At 34.9% G+C, this 18,288-nt stretch overlaps 1 protein-coding gene across 4 annotated transcripts in view; it reads right to left on the minus strand.

Annotated features, from left to right (window-relative positions):
- The window catches only part of UNC5C (unc-5 netrin receptor C), a 401,808-nt gene that overhangs the window by 355,249 nt on the left and 28,271 nt on the right, over positions 1 to 18,288 (minus strand). The gene's annotated exons all lie outside the window — the stretch shown is intronic.

The raw sequence follows: 18,288 nt of genomic DNA on the forward strand, positions 1-18,288 counted from the left end.
CCAACTCTTTTAGAAAGCATAAAATAGCACGCCCCGCCCCCAATCCTCTAAATTCTTTACTGTTGTTTGACCCTGAACACTGCTTGTATCCTCTCCAATTTCATTTTGCTTATACTTAGTGGAAATTTTTCACTAGTATCCTTATGTAACTTTAGTTTCCGACCTATGGCATTTTCTTCTCTTTCACCTCAGCCCCTAATTATCACTTCATATCAACCTAAGAGGAACTTCAAATTAACGTTAATCAATCACCGTTATCTAATATCAGTAAGAATCCTGAAAATTTATTTCCTACAGGTTTTACGATATATGATTTTATCTTAACCCCATTCACAATATACAGTAAAGCCAAGACATCTGTTCTTGAAATCCCACTGACATTTTCTATGAAATAATGAACATTCAATAAATGGTAATATAAGAAGGCACTTCCCGGTTCTCAGATCCTGGAAAAGGTTCTCCATTTTTCTCTGCCTTTCTACACTAGGGCTTCTTCCCCTTTCTTACTGCAAACAGAATTCCCCTCTGAGCAAATTTCCCCACCACTCATTTCTAAATATAGCACAAAATAAACTGAAAATTTTAAGCATTTCTTTAACCTCCTGTCTTTAAATCCCCAGTTGTCCCTTTCGGGCACCTCTCATTTCCTCCTGACCCCATGTCTGTGGCAAATATATATAAAGGACATACACATTTGTTATATGAATCACATCTTTGTGAACCCAACTTCTTAATAGTACTCTTGAAAAAACTAGCATGAATCATAATCATAACCATGGTATTGAATAATTTAGGGAGTATTTCATTACTGATTTCCCCTATTATTTGAAGATGAGTAGAAAAAATGTTTTTAATGGGAGAAAAACACACATTACTTCAAGTCTACACACACACAGTATCAAAATCAAGCTGTGGTTTCAAAAGAGATGCTGACACATTAGAATAGGGAATGAAAAGTTAACCCTTATGCCAAAATTTTTAAAAATGTATTTTGCAAAGATATAGACACATATATGCGTGTAATACACTCACTTATGTGAATCATTGACTAATGTCTGCTTCATGATGTCATATATTTCAGTTTAAATTTGGGGGTGGTCTGTTTTATAATTTTGATGATCTTTCCTTATGATATTTAATTTTCATTTTTTTACAATTACTTTCAATAAAGGATTTCTATATTTTTTGAATTATTCAAGTTCAAGCAGTCTAAAGCTCAGGGGCTTAGCTTATTTATCCAAATATTCCTGATATTCTCCTTAAAAAAATGAAAATAACAATGCTAGATATGGCAGGGACTCAAAGAGAAAAATCAACAAATATTCACTTCTCAATTTCGAAATTTTGCTCCCTGCTTCAATTGGTCCATTATTAGAATTTGATTTTAATTATTCGTTAACAGAGAACAATTTATCACTATTTATCGATTAAGAACAGTAGCAAATGAACAACTTAAGGCCCCCAAAGTGTTACCACCCTGGTACAGGTCAACAGACCTAGGCAAACAAGAGGCCAATTCAAGAGTTCCTGCCCAATTTCCTTCCACAACCAGGTCTTTATGAGCAAGCAGTCATGGAAAAGATCCTAGAAAAATAAACTGTGGAAACATTTCAGCAGCTTAATTGAGATTTTGCAAGGCTCTCAAAGCCTGCATTGTTACAGCCCACTCTCATCAAAGACCACGATTCAGCTTTAGAAATGGTGCTATTCAAACCCTGCGGTATTAGCCATATATCTTAGGAATTTACTTCCTAATTATACAGTATGCCTTATAAACACTTTTTTTTTTTTTTCCTGTCATTGGGTGACATAATATTTTAAGCAAGTAAAGCAAATTGGTTTGATCATTATTATGAAAAGTTCCTCCTCAACACATGTCAAATTTAGGTTATGGGAGCACATTGTGTTTGTGTTCTAGAAATTTTAATGATATCCAAATGAATTTATCACTTACTATGCTACTGGGGAAAAACATGTGTCTATATAACCTTACATCTAATGGTGAAACTGCTGCCCCTCTATTTGAAATATAGGGGATGTTGAAAAAGCAACACCATATTTTCTGCAAGTGAGAAACTATGTCTTCTGCAAAGAGGAAGCATTAAGGTCACAACTTTGATTTTATCTCTTTCTCTGAGGAAGTCCAAGAGCAGATTCAAAGAACACAAGACTGAACTCATTTCAAGGGTGAACAGTCACTCTTAAGGGCTTTTTTTCTTGGAATGCTACGAGAAGACTAGGCTATGTGCTGACCTGGATCCTTTCTCCTAACAGCTGGCAAAAAGAAGAGGATGAAAATCATGTTTCATTTATTTACTTCATTCATCGAATTTGTATTTTCATTATAAATTCATTGTAATCTCAACAACTAGCTAAATTTATTTTTATGGCCTTCCCAAGAAATGCAAAATAGAAAACATTCTGTTATATGAAAATAATCAAAAAATAATTTAGAAGCAAAACCATTAGGTACTTGCATGATATTCAACTCTGGGGAACTAACTTCAGAGCAATAGTGCTATGAAAGCATTTGTATTTACGATGTTGCTTTTATCTGCCTCAGATTCAGTAATTATCATAAATTACTACATTTGACTGATGCCCAATAGTGCAGCACATTCCAGTCAAAATATGTCACCAAACCACCAACATGGCATGATGCTTTTTACCCCTAGGTGATAGTGATATTAACCCTAATACTCAGTAGTAATTTATCCTGTCACTCACACATTTTAAAGTTGCTATTTTGAGTGGTCTTTGGTGTAATAACATATTAGGTGTTACTTATATTTTTTAAAAAACCCAGCATGTTGAGTAAAGGCTAATTGGAAAGAAGACCTAACAAAACGACTATGTAGTTGGTCTACACAGATGGTAGATCTGGGAAAAATTAATCAGAAACCATATCAACAAGCTGTTTTTTTTTTTTTTAAGTTGTACTATATCTATAAGAAGAATGAAATAGAATAAAATGCTTGCTTATGTATATGGCAATGATAATATCCAGGATATATCTCAATTTCTTCCATTCTTATTGTCTTCTAATGTCTTCATTCTTAGATTCTGAGTGCAAGTATATTAATAAATATAATACAAACAAGGTATAATATGAGTGACATAATAAATGGTATACTTATATAGGTGTATACACAACACATACATATACACTAAATAAATAGAAATTGCACTCTAACCAATTTTATTTTGAGGTACAGGTTAGGAATTCAATAAAGATGTAAGGGTCCAATAAATGTGTTGCATTTTTCAGTTTTCAAAGTTTTTACTCTCATGAATTTGAGACTATCGAACATACCAAAAAAATAAAACATTCAATTTCATTTCTTCTCTAATATAATATCATACTGAGCAAATTAACTGACAGATACAAAGGAAAGTGATCATCTATTTAAACTGCCTGAAGAAAATGAGCTAATGATACACCATTAGATAATTAGGATAGATAACTGACAGCTGGTAACTCTGGAGTGACTAAGTTCTTTCTAATGACAGCCAAACAGACCAATCAATGAAATGGCTTAACCCTTCCTCCCTCATTCCAGCTCTCTCCCTTTCCACACCCCCGCTTTGTCCTCTTTAACAATGTTGGATGTCGTCACTTTAAATATCTTTTTTCTATGTAACCTCTGCAACATTACATACATTTTCTGTTTTCTACACATTCTTAGTTTCCTTCTCTGATTTTTCTTCTTCCACAGACTGGTAACACTGAGCAGATCCCAAGACCCCTTTCTCTAACCTTGGCTCTTATCTTCTCCTTAGCCTTAAAAAAGCCTCATGCCTCCCCCGGATCTCAATAATCACAATGGTGCTGGTGACTCCAATTCCCTTTGTATAGCCATTTCTCCCTCCCAATAGACAGTCGCATGATTCTAGTATGCTGACATCATTTCCAACTAAAGAGCTTTAAAATTCAGAGGCATCATTTTCCCCTATAAGTATTTCTTCCGTATGAGTTCCTCAGTTTTGTCAGTGGTATCATAATCCTTCCCATCGTCTTGTTCAAAAGGCCACAGTCAGCTGTAACTGATACGTGGAACTCCTTTATTTCCCTAGATCAATGTGAAGCCATCAATTAAGTCAAAATATTCAGCATTAATGTTTTCTTCTTAGAATCTCTGAACTTCACCCCTTCCTGTACATTTCCACTACCACCACATTAGTGAAAAATACTCTGTATTAGGATCTCACACTTGGTTTACTGAAAGAAACTCTGAACCGACCAATTTTTCTTCCAGTCTACTTCCACTGGGATCCATCCTTCATATGATTCCAGTTTAATCTCCTTATACCACACTTTTTATACCATGGAATAGAGTTTAAGAGCAACGGTTCTGGAATCACACTGCTTGGGAATGCATGCATGCCAGCTCCAACTTTCACTAGGTTACTAATCTTGTCAAATTTACTTGGTATTTTGTTGCCTTATTTCCTACCTGCCACTTCCTGTTGTTGTGAGAAATACATGGGTTAATACAAGAAAGGCAATTAGAAAAGTTCCTAAGACACGTGTTCAATAAATGATGACTGCTGTTATCATTACTATTATCAATTTCCTCATTAAAAACGTTTAACAGCTTACTGTACACAATGTATGAAGCCCAGATCCCTTAACCTGGCATCAAGGCTCTGGACAGTCTGGCCCCTGTTAACGGCCCAGATTCAATGAATAGTATTTGCTAATATGAATCCTCTGGTCCAGTCAGGGTGAACTAATAAAACATACTGGAAATTATATTTTCGTTCTTGCTGTGACTCTGATGTTTCTCTCTTCACTTAACATTTCTTTTTCTGTCCACCTTTACTACTCTTTCTTCAATGCCCTACGTAAGTCTTCTTTGTTCCCAAAGAGGGTGAACCAGATAAGCATTGCTTGTGGCACAAAGTTTCTAGAAAAAGGGTTCCTCAAACTTGGACAGAGCTGTATGTTATAACCCATCTTGGAGTTTAATAATGCACATTAGTTAATTAAATATTAATATTATTGTGTTAATAATAATCTGTGAAGTCCTACCGTAAACGGCTTTTATTAAACACAGTGTCCCAAATTTATTTCAAGATGAAACATTTTTTTCCTTCTAGAAACTATTAGAAATCTGGACACGAACATTCAAGAGTCAAGAAAAGAACTGAAAATCTTTAAATTTTTAAACTGTTGTATTCACAGTTTCTCACTATAATTCTAAATTTCAAAAGTGAGTTCAAGTAAATCCTAGAGAATTGAGAATGTGGAAACAATTTTCAATTAAGTAAAAGGGTCAACATATCATATGATACAAATAAAAAGTGTTTAATAACATTTAATTAAGTATACTCCTCACTTATGTTACTATATCAGTTAAAAACTTCGGAAGCCCAGAGAAAGATTTTTTAAAAGCTTTCTTTTAGTGCCCATAAAAATATCTGCCCACATTTTTCAGTGTAATTATTCTGCTGTATCTGATGGCAGTTAGTCAAAGAAATATAATCCAATGTTTATTAAAGTTTTATTTTAAGCTTCCTTATCGATGGATTGATTTCATACAGACGCTTAGTCAATAATTCTATGCTCTTTTGCAGACATTATCCTTCATCCTAATTTCTAAGTACTGCCTTATAGCTAGAAAAAAAATCCATCTTTATTTCTATTATATAAGCTATAAACTGAAGCAAAGAAAGAGATTTAATGAAAATTTGAAGATTGACATCCAGTCTTTTAAATAACTGATTCAACCACTGCTGCTGACTAAAAATGTATATACCCTGTTATTAATTCAATTAAAAAATAATTGCAATTGTGTAGACTAAAGACAATTATTAGACAATTAGAGTTGTTAAGAGAAAAACATTCTTCATAATGTTTTTATGAATGTTCATTTAATTTTATTCTCATTAGATTATTATACTTGATGTTAGACTAGAAGGCCATTTTCATCCAAATAATTATTTGCATAATAGTAACCAAACATGAACAACAGAAATAATATTTTAAAAACTAAGTAAGTATTAATCAGCCACACTGGTGCCTAAATTGCCAGTAGTTTTCTAAATATCTATAATCAGAATATTCCACAAGAAGAGTGTGTCTGCATTTCATGTCTATAATTACAATCCTGTGTTAGACAGATTTTGTTTTCCACCTGTGAAATACCTGATTGATTCTTGCAAGACATGAAACACAATTTGAATTCCATCTATATTTTTTGAGGCACAACAAATTGGGGATATACCTAAAATATAATACTATCAGGTTTAAGATATCAACATCAAACATAAAATATCTGCATCTTTCTAAAGGGAAAAGCCCCCCCCCTTTTTTTTTTTTGGTTTCACAAATTCTCCCTGACATGTTTCACTGCAAAAATTTTAACATTGTCAAAAGAAAATTTTATTAGACATATATTCATTAAAAATTAAAATGACCCTACTATCCATCTATAAATACTTTATATTATCAAGTAAATGTTCATCTTTTAAAAGCCAGGTTAAAGTTTTATTTTCCTATTTCATTAAAACAGACCACTAGAGGGCAAGCAACACTCTGATCTCAGTTATAAATAAGTAAATGGATAGAGCTCTTTAAAATAACTAGTTATACCTAATGCACATTCTTTCTTTCCTTCTTTTCTTTATTCTTTCATTCAACAACTATTTTTTCAGTGCTTATTGTGTGCCAGACACTGGGAATCCAGAATTAAAGCAATCAAATATGGCTCTCTCTATCCTTGGGTCTCTCTCTCTCTCCATGTACATATATGCATATATATTTGAAAAATGTTTTTAATACATTCCTTCAGTGTTTTTTATCCCTTCACAATTTCTTACTTTTAAAATTTTATCATAAATATAGTGTGTGATAGCAAAATCAGAATTCAGACTTAGCAGACAGGTTATATATAGTAGAGAAACTCGGACGTAGCCAATAATGAAAATCAAAGAGCAGCTTTTGGTATCAAGTTTACTAATAAATAAAACCTATCGCCCATAGAACATTCTATAACCCTGTACAAAATTTGTACCTCAGCATTTTCCTAAGTTTGTCCCTTATTTTATTAGGTGGTCCAGAGAGATAAATTGATATACAGAGAGAAAAGAGGTTGAGCTATTGTCAGAGATAACTCAAGGTTTCTTCAGGTCCCCATCAGCCAGTTCCCTGAGAAACGGGGAAAATGATTTCATAAATCCTATATATTCCTATGATAGGACACTGATACCCTGGGGATACCGGTCTAGAAAAACAGAAGGAAGAGCTGGAAACTCTTTCAATGATAGAAAAGCTAATGATTTTGTGATTCACTCAAGAGAAACTCCTTACAGCCCTTGATAATTGCAAGGCAGATAGTGCCATTGATGACCCTGTCAAATTGGCAGGAGCTAAGAATTCCAGGGTAGAAGCCCAACCCAAATACCGCAAAGGAGAGTTTAGTAATACACACATATTTTTAATTGTGTTCACACGTGTGTGTTTTCTCTAACAAGAGATTGCTGTTAATTCTTATTCATCTCAGGTTCAGAGCGTTTTCTAACCTCAACACTTTCATTGGCACACTAGAATTCCATCTAGCTCTGCCAAATGACTAAGGAAAATGGAATCTGCTTCTCTTCCACATGCCAAAAATGAAGCACACAGAACTAGTGTTGTAAATGTTAAATAGTCAACATAATTAAATTACCTAGGGAGAAAAAAGCCCAAGATGTAGAAATTGATAGAGAAATGTTTAACCCCCAGACAACGATCTACATTTGTTTAGCTAGTGGTTTCTTCACTTAATATTTACACTGATTCATACTTTCAGAAGATACGTACAGAGCTCCTAGTTAAGCTCTATGGACAGCAGATTTGCTCTCCTGTCTACATCCTAGAGAGAGAACCTTTACGGTCCTCACTAGATGCACAAGATATAAACTGATCAAATGGTCCCTGGTCCCTTCCTTTGAAGGGTTTCCTCGCACGTGTGGGAGAAAGACACAGGGATTCAGAACTATGCAATGGAAAAATTGAGAAAAACAGCAATGTGTACCAATGACTGTGGAATGGAAGTGGTGAAAGTTTTCTTCTGAGGAGTTCAGGGGGGTGGCTGGGGTAACATTCCGGGCATTGTCTGGAAGATTGCTTTGTCAAGGGGGGGTGGAGGGACGGAGATTGCTTTGTCAAGTTCATCCTGTTTGGGCAGAAACTTGAAGGATGAGTGAAGAATATGTGTTAGACAGGGAGGAAGCAGGATGCCAGGTACTGGGCACCAAGTGGTTGAACAGCATAGCGATACAAGTGGAATATGGAAATAAAAATGGGGCTGGAAAAGAGGGCAGGAGGCAGGACCAGAATGTGAAGCACCTAGCATGCCCCATGACTACAGGGACCTGTGTCTGCATCTAGTTGGTGATAAAGGACCATTTTAAGATTTAAAGTAGAGAGTCAAGCTTGAACTTTATGAGGGAACACATAAAAAAAAATAATTACATTTGCATTTCACATGCACAAAAAAATACCCTGATGAAAGTATGAAAAACAGATTAGAATCAGGCAGTTCTTCCTATGCTTACAGATCAGGATATTGACAGAGACATTGGATGGACTGTTTTCAACCAAGCATGGAGAATTTCTCATTCACAGCTAGCAACTGTCTAATCCTCTTCCCCTAGACAATGTAGTGAGGGAAACTGGGCATGCTTCTGAAGAGTCCAAATATAAAATAAGACAATGAAAGAACTTCACCCTTCATCCTCAAAAATCTTTTGATATTCAAGTCACCCCCGGGAGGAAACTTTCCTGAGTGATTTAAGTACATTTAAATTGATATCTGCTTACACATAAAAATAAGATCTCCTAAAATTTACCATTTCTTACATTTCAATAGGGTTTAAAGATTCTCTACCTGAAATTATATTTGTTTTGTTAACGACTATGATAAACTAGATTTTCAACTTTTTCATGCCAGGTTCATAGAAAACTGCTCGGGTATGTGCCACTACCACTCAAAAGTAATTTTGTTTTGTTCTTAAAAATTAGGTTAAAACAAAAATTACCTTTTCAGGTAATAAAAATCATTTCTCAGAAGTGCTGACCCAGAAATATAGTCAGTATTTTTAAGGACATAAAAATCCTTCACAAATTTAATTAATCTAACCTTATAGATGCTGTGTGTATATATACGTTCTTTACTCCTTGGCGAAGGTGTCCCTCTGGAAAAAATTTAAAAACCTATTTTCTTGATAGAGGCTGGTACCGTGCCTCCACAAGTGGTTTGACAGAACTAGTTCTTGTCATGGTGCTAAATATGTAAATCACACTGAATGACCGAGGCTAAAAGCAAAGTGACAGTTGACTGTGACTGCCATTAACCATGGATCACATCCTGGCAGGTAATGCAATTATGTGGCAGGAAACAACTAATGTGGGCTGCTCTGGTGGGAGAAAGGCGAAAATATTGAATTCTTCTTTGTAATCTATTTACATCTTGCAATGGGGGCATTAGTCAGATTAAGGTTCAGAATGCCAGGCGCACACAGACCTGGTGTGCTAAGTGATGCCTCCATTCATAACGTGATAAGAAGGTAATGGTTAGAGAAACAAATACATTATGATCCAACTGCATCAGGGAGCAATTTTCTCTCACAAACTTCCCTTTCTGTAATACCATCTCAGGATACAGACTGAAATCTTTTAGAGATATAAAGATCTGCCAGCATTACTATGTATCAGTACTACTTTTCCTTTTTCTTCACAAGCAGACCCGTCATGTTAAAATTTTAATAGTAATCTATATTAATTTCTTCACAAAGTTCAAGCTTATTATATATTTATCAAGACACATGAACCAAACAGTATTGAAATGTTCACCTCAACGATTTTATTTCTATAGCTGAATATATTAGATGATAGATCACACCGAATTTAAAAGAGAGACAGGCAGTGTGGGAAGCAGAATAAGGCAATAGCTGTAGAACAGCTTGGCAAATCCCTTTGGAATATTCTGGGAGTTTGAAAATTCAAGCCTCAGGATGTTTTTCTTGGATGCTCAGGCACTGCCAATCATCATGACAAACCTCTTAACTTGTTTCTCCAAGCAGCTTTCTGAGATTAACCAGTTTTGCCAGTCCCAGTACCACTTTTCTCATTTTTCCATGGTCTCTTTCACCAGAAGTTATTGATACAGGAAAACCATTCAAAAATTAGAGAGAGCATATAATAACTCAAGATCAAATCTGTTATAGATTAGCTTGATTAGCTAAGGAGTAACTCAACTAACAAAATATGCATTTATATTTAAATGGCTATATAGTTTGTGTATCTAACTTTTTAAAAAAATTTATTCTCTAAATTAAGTACAAACATAGAATAAATCCAGACTTCAAAAAAATATGCGTGACCTTAGTATGCTTTGACAAATTTATAAAATTTTATAGTAGTTCTATTGGTCCCTGCAGTGGATTGGAATTCCCTGTATGCTGGGTTAATTCTTAGAACTCTTCTAGGGGTCAAAAAGCCTCCTCTCAAAAGTCTTCCTAGGCAGTCTCTACAAGTTATCATATGTTTCTATAATTTACTGTACCTTTCCTTCAAGGCACTTACCACAGTTGCAATTAAATAATTTTCTATATCACTCTTCACTGCTTATCTGTTACATTACCATGAGGGCAGGAACTACACATCAGTCTTATTTACAGTGAATCCTTAGATACAAGAAAGGTGCCAGGCAAACAGCAGAGATTCAATAAATATTTATCAAATGAATAAACATATGAATGCTCATTTATTCCTTGATATTTCCCCCGTTTCAATAATGTACTCTTTTAAATGTATCTAATTTCTTGTTTTTGAAGGAAGTAATTCTTACATACAGACTGTGTGGTTCAATTTCTTGAGGCATTCCTCAATTTGTAGAGAAAGACTAGAGGACTGTTTATATACAGATGACAGGAAAGAAGTCAATTGCTTTACATAAGTAATATGGAAAACTAAGAATAATTCAAAAATAGCATCAAGAATATTTCTTTTGGGGGCTTCCCTGGTGGTGCAGTGGTTGAGAATCCGCCTGCCAATGCAGGGGACACGGGTTCGAGCACTGGTCTGGGAAGATTCCACATGCCGCGGAGCAACTGGGCCCGTGAGCCACAACTGCTGAGCCTGCGCGTCTGGAGCCTGTGCTCCGCAACAAGAGAGGCCGCGATAGTGAGAGGTCCGCGCACCGCGATGAAGAGTGGCCCCCGCTTGCCACAACTGGAGAAAGCCCTCGCACAGAAACGAAGACTCAACACAGCCAGAAATATAAAATTAAATAAATAAAAAATTAAAAAATAAATAAATAAATAAATAAATAAATAAATAAAATAAATTTAAAAAAAAAGAATATTTCTCTTATGCAGTGTATCTTCTACTGGTATACATGCAATGAATTTACTGATTGTAATCCAATTCCATGGAACACGCTGCTTTCACATATGTCTTCTCAATAAATTATCACAAAGGTCTTAGGGTAAGGTTTTATGGTTTCTATTTTACAGATGGACAAACCAAGTCTCAGAATGTTAAGGACCTGCCCAAATTTAAACAACCGGTAAGTGGTAATGACAGAATGAAATCTGCACAGCCTATATTCTGATTGAAATCCCAATGACAGAATTTGAAGAGTATTCCATAGTTTGCCCTTAAAATAAGGTATTTGTGCTTAGCCTCTTAGGTTTTCCTCAGTGAGCCAAAGTTTTAGTTAGCTGAATAAAATGGATAATTAAAAGCATCTAAAATTTCCTTTAGGATAGAGAAAGAAATGAATGTTAAGAATGAATAATGCAGTTAAGTAGCTCTAATCATCTACTATGCATAGCCAACAGTCAACAGATGTTCAACAAAGATCTAAAGGAAAAAACACCTTACACGTCTAATCGGATTTTTAAGAAAACAATGCACCTCAAAAAAAAAAAGGACAATTTTCACCAAAAAATAATAAATTTCAGCAATTCTTATACCTTTAGAGATCACGTTTTCCTATTGTAGGGCTGTATCGTGGCTTCAGACAAGTAAAACTTGGCGGTCTAAAGAGTGTATATAGACGTTGCAAAATTTTTATAAATATTAACCAATCTTTAAATGATGTGGCATGGTGCATGTATACATATTCTGTGAGTGCATGCATGTGTGCACAAATTAAATTTTTTATTACAACTTATAAACTGTGCCTACATAGGACAACTTAAAATTAAGCAACTATAACTGTCTGCGCTTTTGGTCTGGATCACCTATGCAGAAAAATCTTCATTATGTTTTTCTCAGTACTGTAGTAATAACATTTACCTAAATGTTCAAACCTAATCCTTAAAAATAATTGCCAATCACTTTATTTGGACTAGAATAAAATGTAATTAAAATTAGAAATATTTGATACTTGCCTAAAATGTGATGTGATATCGCAAATTGACCCCAAAATACAGCTCCTCACAGAAAATTTTTTTATATAAATCCTGGACTGGAGGTTCTAAATGTTACGCAAATGAAAACAGTACTGACAAGGACAGAATATTCTATGGTTTGGAATAGCCTTCATTCGTTTAACCAAAACATAGTCAGCAGCGAATATGCAATGAAGAGTAAAAACACACATGGCCCATACTTTTAGTGAAGCTGCTGGAAGTTGGGCCAGTTTTTCAGATTATGAAGATCAAGTGCCTTGTTTTCCAAGATTTTCAGGTGGTTGACAGTGAAAGTTTGGGGAGGAACGTGTGCGAACACACAGTGCTGGTCAGCTGCCCTGGTCAGAGTGGGCACATGACCCTTTAGAGCGGAGGAAGTGATGGATTTGCAAAATCTCGCACTGCTCCCAAAGCTTTCCCAAGCTCTGCCTCTAAGTCCACTGTCCCTGCAATCAAAGTAGCATGCTCGTCAGCCTGGATAATTATTGTTACATCAATGTCTGCATCTGGTGTTTATCTCTTGGAGAGCCAAGCAACAGAAGGCTCCATTTCAACCACGCATTTTAAAATCTCTACTTGGAGTGACACTTCCTGTGTGCCCTAAAGGACGTACAGTGAGTGCCAAGTTACTGTGTTTCCCATGGTACATCCACATGGAGAGCACTAGGTAAAGGGTACTGAAGCCCCCAGCATAGAGGTTTATAGGTCCCATGAAGTAATGAAAGAGTGTAAGAAGGGAAAGGATGTGTACGTGGCTCAGTCACTCACTGATCAGTTTCCTCTTCTATAGATTGGGGGACAATACCTATTTTACCGGACTCAAAGATTAATTATGAAGGTTAAATGTAATAACGTATAGACATTGCTTTATAAATTATAAAGTTAGATAAAAAACTAATAGTGATAAAAATATTAAACTGTTCTTCAAATGCAAGACACTAGTATCTCATTCCTTAAATCTAACACAGAAAATTCTTTACTTCTTTGAAAGTTGAACCTTCCTCATTCTGTTGTTGATTTATGTTTTAATCTATGAATTAGGGGGTTTCTAAGCTCCAATGACCTTATGCTGGAGTCATGGTTACTACATATAAATATATGACTACCTGATATAGGGTGCCTAGCGTACACAATAAAAAGGAAAAAGAGGATGTTCCATCTGTATCATAAACACACACACACACACACACACACACACACACCCCTAAAAATTGAAACAACATAGAAACTTGAAACATAACCAAAAAGGATAACTGTGGTAAAGTGCTCCTAAAAATATCATGACCAAGACAACAATTTTGAAAATTAAAATACTAACTCAACACCACAAATATATACTCTTCCAGGTTGGGATTATGCTATTTCTATCCTTGTACTGGAAAAGAAAAATATTTTATAGTCATGAAAAGTTGGAATTGAGGCACAGTATCAAAAAAGGGATACCATTAAGAAGAGACATCATTCTGGCATGATCACACTTCTGTTAGGGAGTGCAAATACATTCTTTATGAGAATGTACCATTGATTACATACTCTGCATTTTAGCACTGTTTCTAAACATACTGTAATTATGTTAAGTAACTCATTGAGGCTCTGATTTAGCTTTTTTTCCCCTCAAGCAGAAAGATAATGTTTGGTCCAAAAAAGAAAAAGCCAGTAGACAAATCACATTTATAAACTCTGCAAGTGACATGAGTGACGTTAAAACATCTGGGAGATGTTAGAGACTGCATTAACTCTAATCATGGATCACATTATGGCAGAATTGTTTTTCCTTAATGAGGAGAAAAGACTGTGATAGTGAATGTGTTACTCAACATAACCCTGAAGTCCTTGTCCGAGAACTGATAAAGCACTAGAAGAAGGCCTTGCCCCACCAGATTTCCAGAACTAAGGCCACACAATCTCCTTTATGTTTGGCCTACATGTCACTGGTGATGGTGTCTGAAAAAACAAGGCCCACTTTCTTACTGCAAATAAATCATCAGCTACCCAGCACCCCGTATTTACACTGAACAAGATGATGATCTTTGTTCCCTTTCTTCGAGCAACACTTCATTCATCTGTTAACTGACTAACCTAAAGAAGAGGTCACTACAGACAAGACTCCATATACAATGATAAGATTTAAGCTCTTTATAACATACACAGAAAAACCTGACTTAGTAATTATGCTATGAAATATAGTTAAAATATTTTAAAATATTGACCTTAAATATGCACATTTATAGAGAAAACTATATGAAGATCCAATGTCAGGTATGTAAATATGGAGGAAGGCCTAGGAAATTAACTACAACTGTAGTAGCTCACTACAGTTGGAAGAACTTTGTCATTTTCAATATGCAAAAGAACAACCATCTCACTTTAAAAAGTGCTTTTCAGGCATTTAGTCTAGAAGAATTATATTTTTATTCATTTATAAGAAAGTAATCAAATAATATCAGTTTTGTGTAGGGTTTACTTGGTGACTGAGTTCAAAGAATAATTAAGTAAAATATGACCATTCCTTTGATGAAGAGGTTATTTTCCTGAGGTATAAGTCCTTATAAACTTACACAATTTTTTTAAAGGATGCATAGATGAGACTCTAGTGAGAAATATAACTCAGTATCTAAAAATACATGTGCAACACACACAAAATATATTGACTTGGGTGTCTTAGGGATAGAGAATTAGAGAGATTGGCTCAGAGTATTATTTCGGAAAGTGTCTTACTTGAAACTCATTTTGAAGCTGAGAGAGAAGGAGTGAAAGAGAGGGAGAGAAAGAAAGAGAGAGAGGGAGAAGTTTGGCTAGAGAATCAGCTCCTATTTTCTAAGGGTCACACACTTTGGGAAATGCAGCTTCAAGGTTAAACATTTGGGGAATATTGCTTCAAAGACACAGAAAAAAGGGAGTTAAAGAGAATTTTATGATGCTGCTTGGGTATACTGTTAAGCTGCAAGCAGCTGGTTAAGAAAAAAAACATTCTAGGAGAGTGGTAATTGACACCTGAACCCACTGAGAAGTGGGACTGGGTGCTTGGCTTTAGAGCAAGGCTGGAATCCCCCAGAGAAGTAAGCATCATTTGGTGGGAGAAACTAGAGATCTCCCTTCAGGCCATAATACCACCTTATCATTCCAGAGTGATTAAATGATTTCTCCCCTTTATAGACCATAAAATAGACTTAAGATTATTTCATCAACACTACCATCACCATTACTTACACCCAATGACCCAAAACATTGCTTCACTTACTAGTTCAAAAAACTTCAACAGAAAAGCAAAAATAAATACCCCCCCCACACACACACATTTTCTTTTTTTTTTTTTAAACATCTTTATTGGAGTATAATTGTTTTACAATGGTGTGTTAGTTTCTGCTTTATAACAAAGTGAATCAGCTATACATATACATATATCCCCATATCTCTTCCCTCTTGCATCTCCCTCCTTTCTTCTTTAACTCTCTCCTCCTTCAAATGCTAATTCAGGCAACATTTTGACTGGAATTCACTGGCATAAAGTATAATCAACCTACCTGTCTAATTGCCTCACAGCAAACACTTTCCTATATCAATACAAGTGATGGAATTAATTGTGGGAGCATTCAATAAATGTCTTAATTGTCCAGAATGCATAAGGGAACAGAAAGAGGAGACTTTTATGAATTTCCCATTTCTTCCACTGTCTGCCCTACTTACCTTCAAACCTAAATTGCAAACATAGCTGAAGGTATTTTTGTCTTGCATAGCTCCTAGTGCCTGCATCTTTAATAGAAATTATTTATAAAGAGCTTTTGGAGCATGCTGACTTCATAATAAAGAAGCTCTACTCCCAGAGGAGTCATTAACCCAGACATCACCAGTGCCTGAACCACTGGGAACCAGTGGGAAACTATTCTGTTAGCGATGCCAAGATGGATTCTTAGCCTTTCAGACATGCTGAAGTATATAGGGCTCTCTATCAACCCCTTAAAACACTGAGATGGATGAAGAAACTGAGGCCCCAAAAAGGTAAAATGACTTGCCCAAAGGCACAGAGCTTCTCAGGTCTCTAGATACCCAACCTAGAAAGAGGTATCTAGATCTTTTTATAGATCACACCACCTCCACATACAGAATATGAAATATATTTGTAGGTGTATTGATGCTTTGTTGTGTCATTGTTCTAAGATACTCCAATTAATTCAAGACAAAAAGATAGTTGCTATTTCAAGTAAGGTTTAAACCTAATCAAGAGTAAAATTCAAGACTTATCCTTTTCATTTTTTATAATTAATTGACTCATTGTATTTGTTCAGGTTATATTGGTTACTAGAACAAACTCCAAAATCCAGAATGGTGAAACGTGATAGAAATTTACACCTGAACTCTGATAGAAATAGCTTGATCTAAAGAGATATTCATTATCTCTTTGGATAAGTGACTAAAAATAGAACATGAAAGTGAGATTTCTTGAGTCATTGAGGAAGCTGCATTTAAAAAACTATTTTCAGAAAAAATTTTAAAAGTAAATGCTGCTTTTTGGTAATTTGGGTACATTTTAGTATGTACCCTTATAAAGCAATAATTCCCCTCTCTGTCTTGGCACCCTAAGTAGAAATATCCACGTGAAAAATGCGAGAAAGGTACGTAGATCTTCATAGATTTCCCAAAATACTTGGTTAAAAATATGAACTCTAGAAAGAAATAATTGTTTATTTTTAAAAGTTCCTACCCATCTTTATATATTACAGAATGCAAGGGAGAATAAAATGAGTAAAATTATGTAAAAGTAAACATAATTCTCTATTTAATTTTATCATTCAATTTGATCTTGGCATGGTGAATGAGAAAACTGGCAGCTACAAATTATGTAATTCAACTTAATAAATATCAAACTGAAAATGACTGTCAGAAATGTGCATTTTTTCCTAAGAAAAAAATGACCAAATTTCTTCTAGTAATTTATTTCTGAAATAATTTAATATTACATTCTATATCATATTCAATTTTCCCAGATCATCTACAAATAGTCCCTGGCTGAACCAATGCATGTGAAAAAAGATATTATTTAAGTATTTCATTAAGGTATAGTTTATATATTTGATTAACAGATATTAAATTATATGTAAAATAATTTTTGTAAAATACCTTTTTAATAAAAGAATTAAAAACAAAACTCCCTCAATTATTCATATATTGGTACCTTACAAATGGCCAGAGAATTTAAATAAGCATTTTTAAAGCGCAATGGTAATATTTCTTTAAGTAAAAATAAACAAAGCTGGATGAAAGGCATTCTGAAAGAAGGTATGAGAGAGAGTGAAAGGTGTGTATGAGAGGAGGTGAGAGTGGTAGAGGGGGGTAGAAAGGAGGGGAAATGAGAAAGAGGAGGGAGAGAAAGAGATGTTTTATTAAAATTTTAACAACTTCATCATTACTAACAAGTTATTAACATGAAAAACCACTACCAAAAAAACCTGTAATTTTTTTTTTTTGCCCTTGTAGTAAATAAAGTGTTCTGCATTTTCAATCATTTAAGGTTTAGATTGAGAGTCAACATCCAAAATCACAGTGGATTCTGTTACTACCTTCAAAACAAAGGGCTCCTGAAATCCCCAGCAGAATTCTTAAAATCACTTCAGTATTTTCATCTTAACCTTTCTTTTTCTCCTAATAGTGGATTTGTATCTCTATTAGAGACCACAGAGCAGAAGAGCCTGTGTTTCAGGCCATATGTTCTCATAATTGTTGTATTCAAATACCCCAAAGTCTTGTATAGTTTCTGATTTTGAGCAACACCAGGGACCAGAGCAAAGCACAAGAAATTAAAGGGCCCCTCACTTGTAGGCACATTTTCTAGCAAATTACAGTGTATTTCAACAACACTGATGGGTACTCTTGTGTCTTCTTTAC

The sequence above is a fragment of the Balaenoptera acutorostrata genome, chromosome 5, assembly GCF_949987535.1.
Source record: "Balaenoptera acutorostrata chromosome 5, mBalAcu1.1, whole genome shotgun sequence".
NCBI lineage: Eukaryota > Metazoa > Chordata > Mammalia > Artiodactyla > Balaenopteridae > Balaenoptera > Balaenoptera acutorostrata.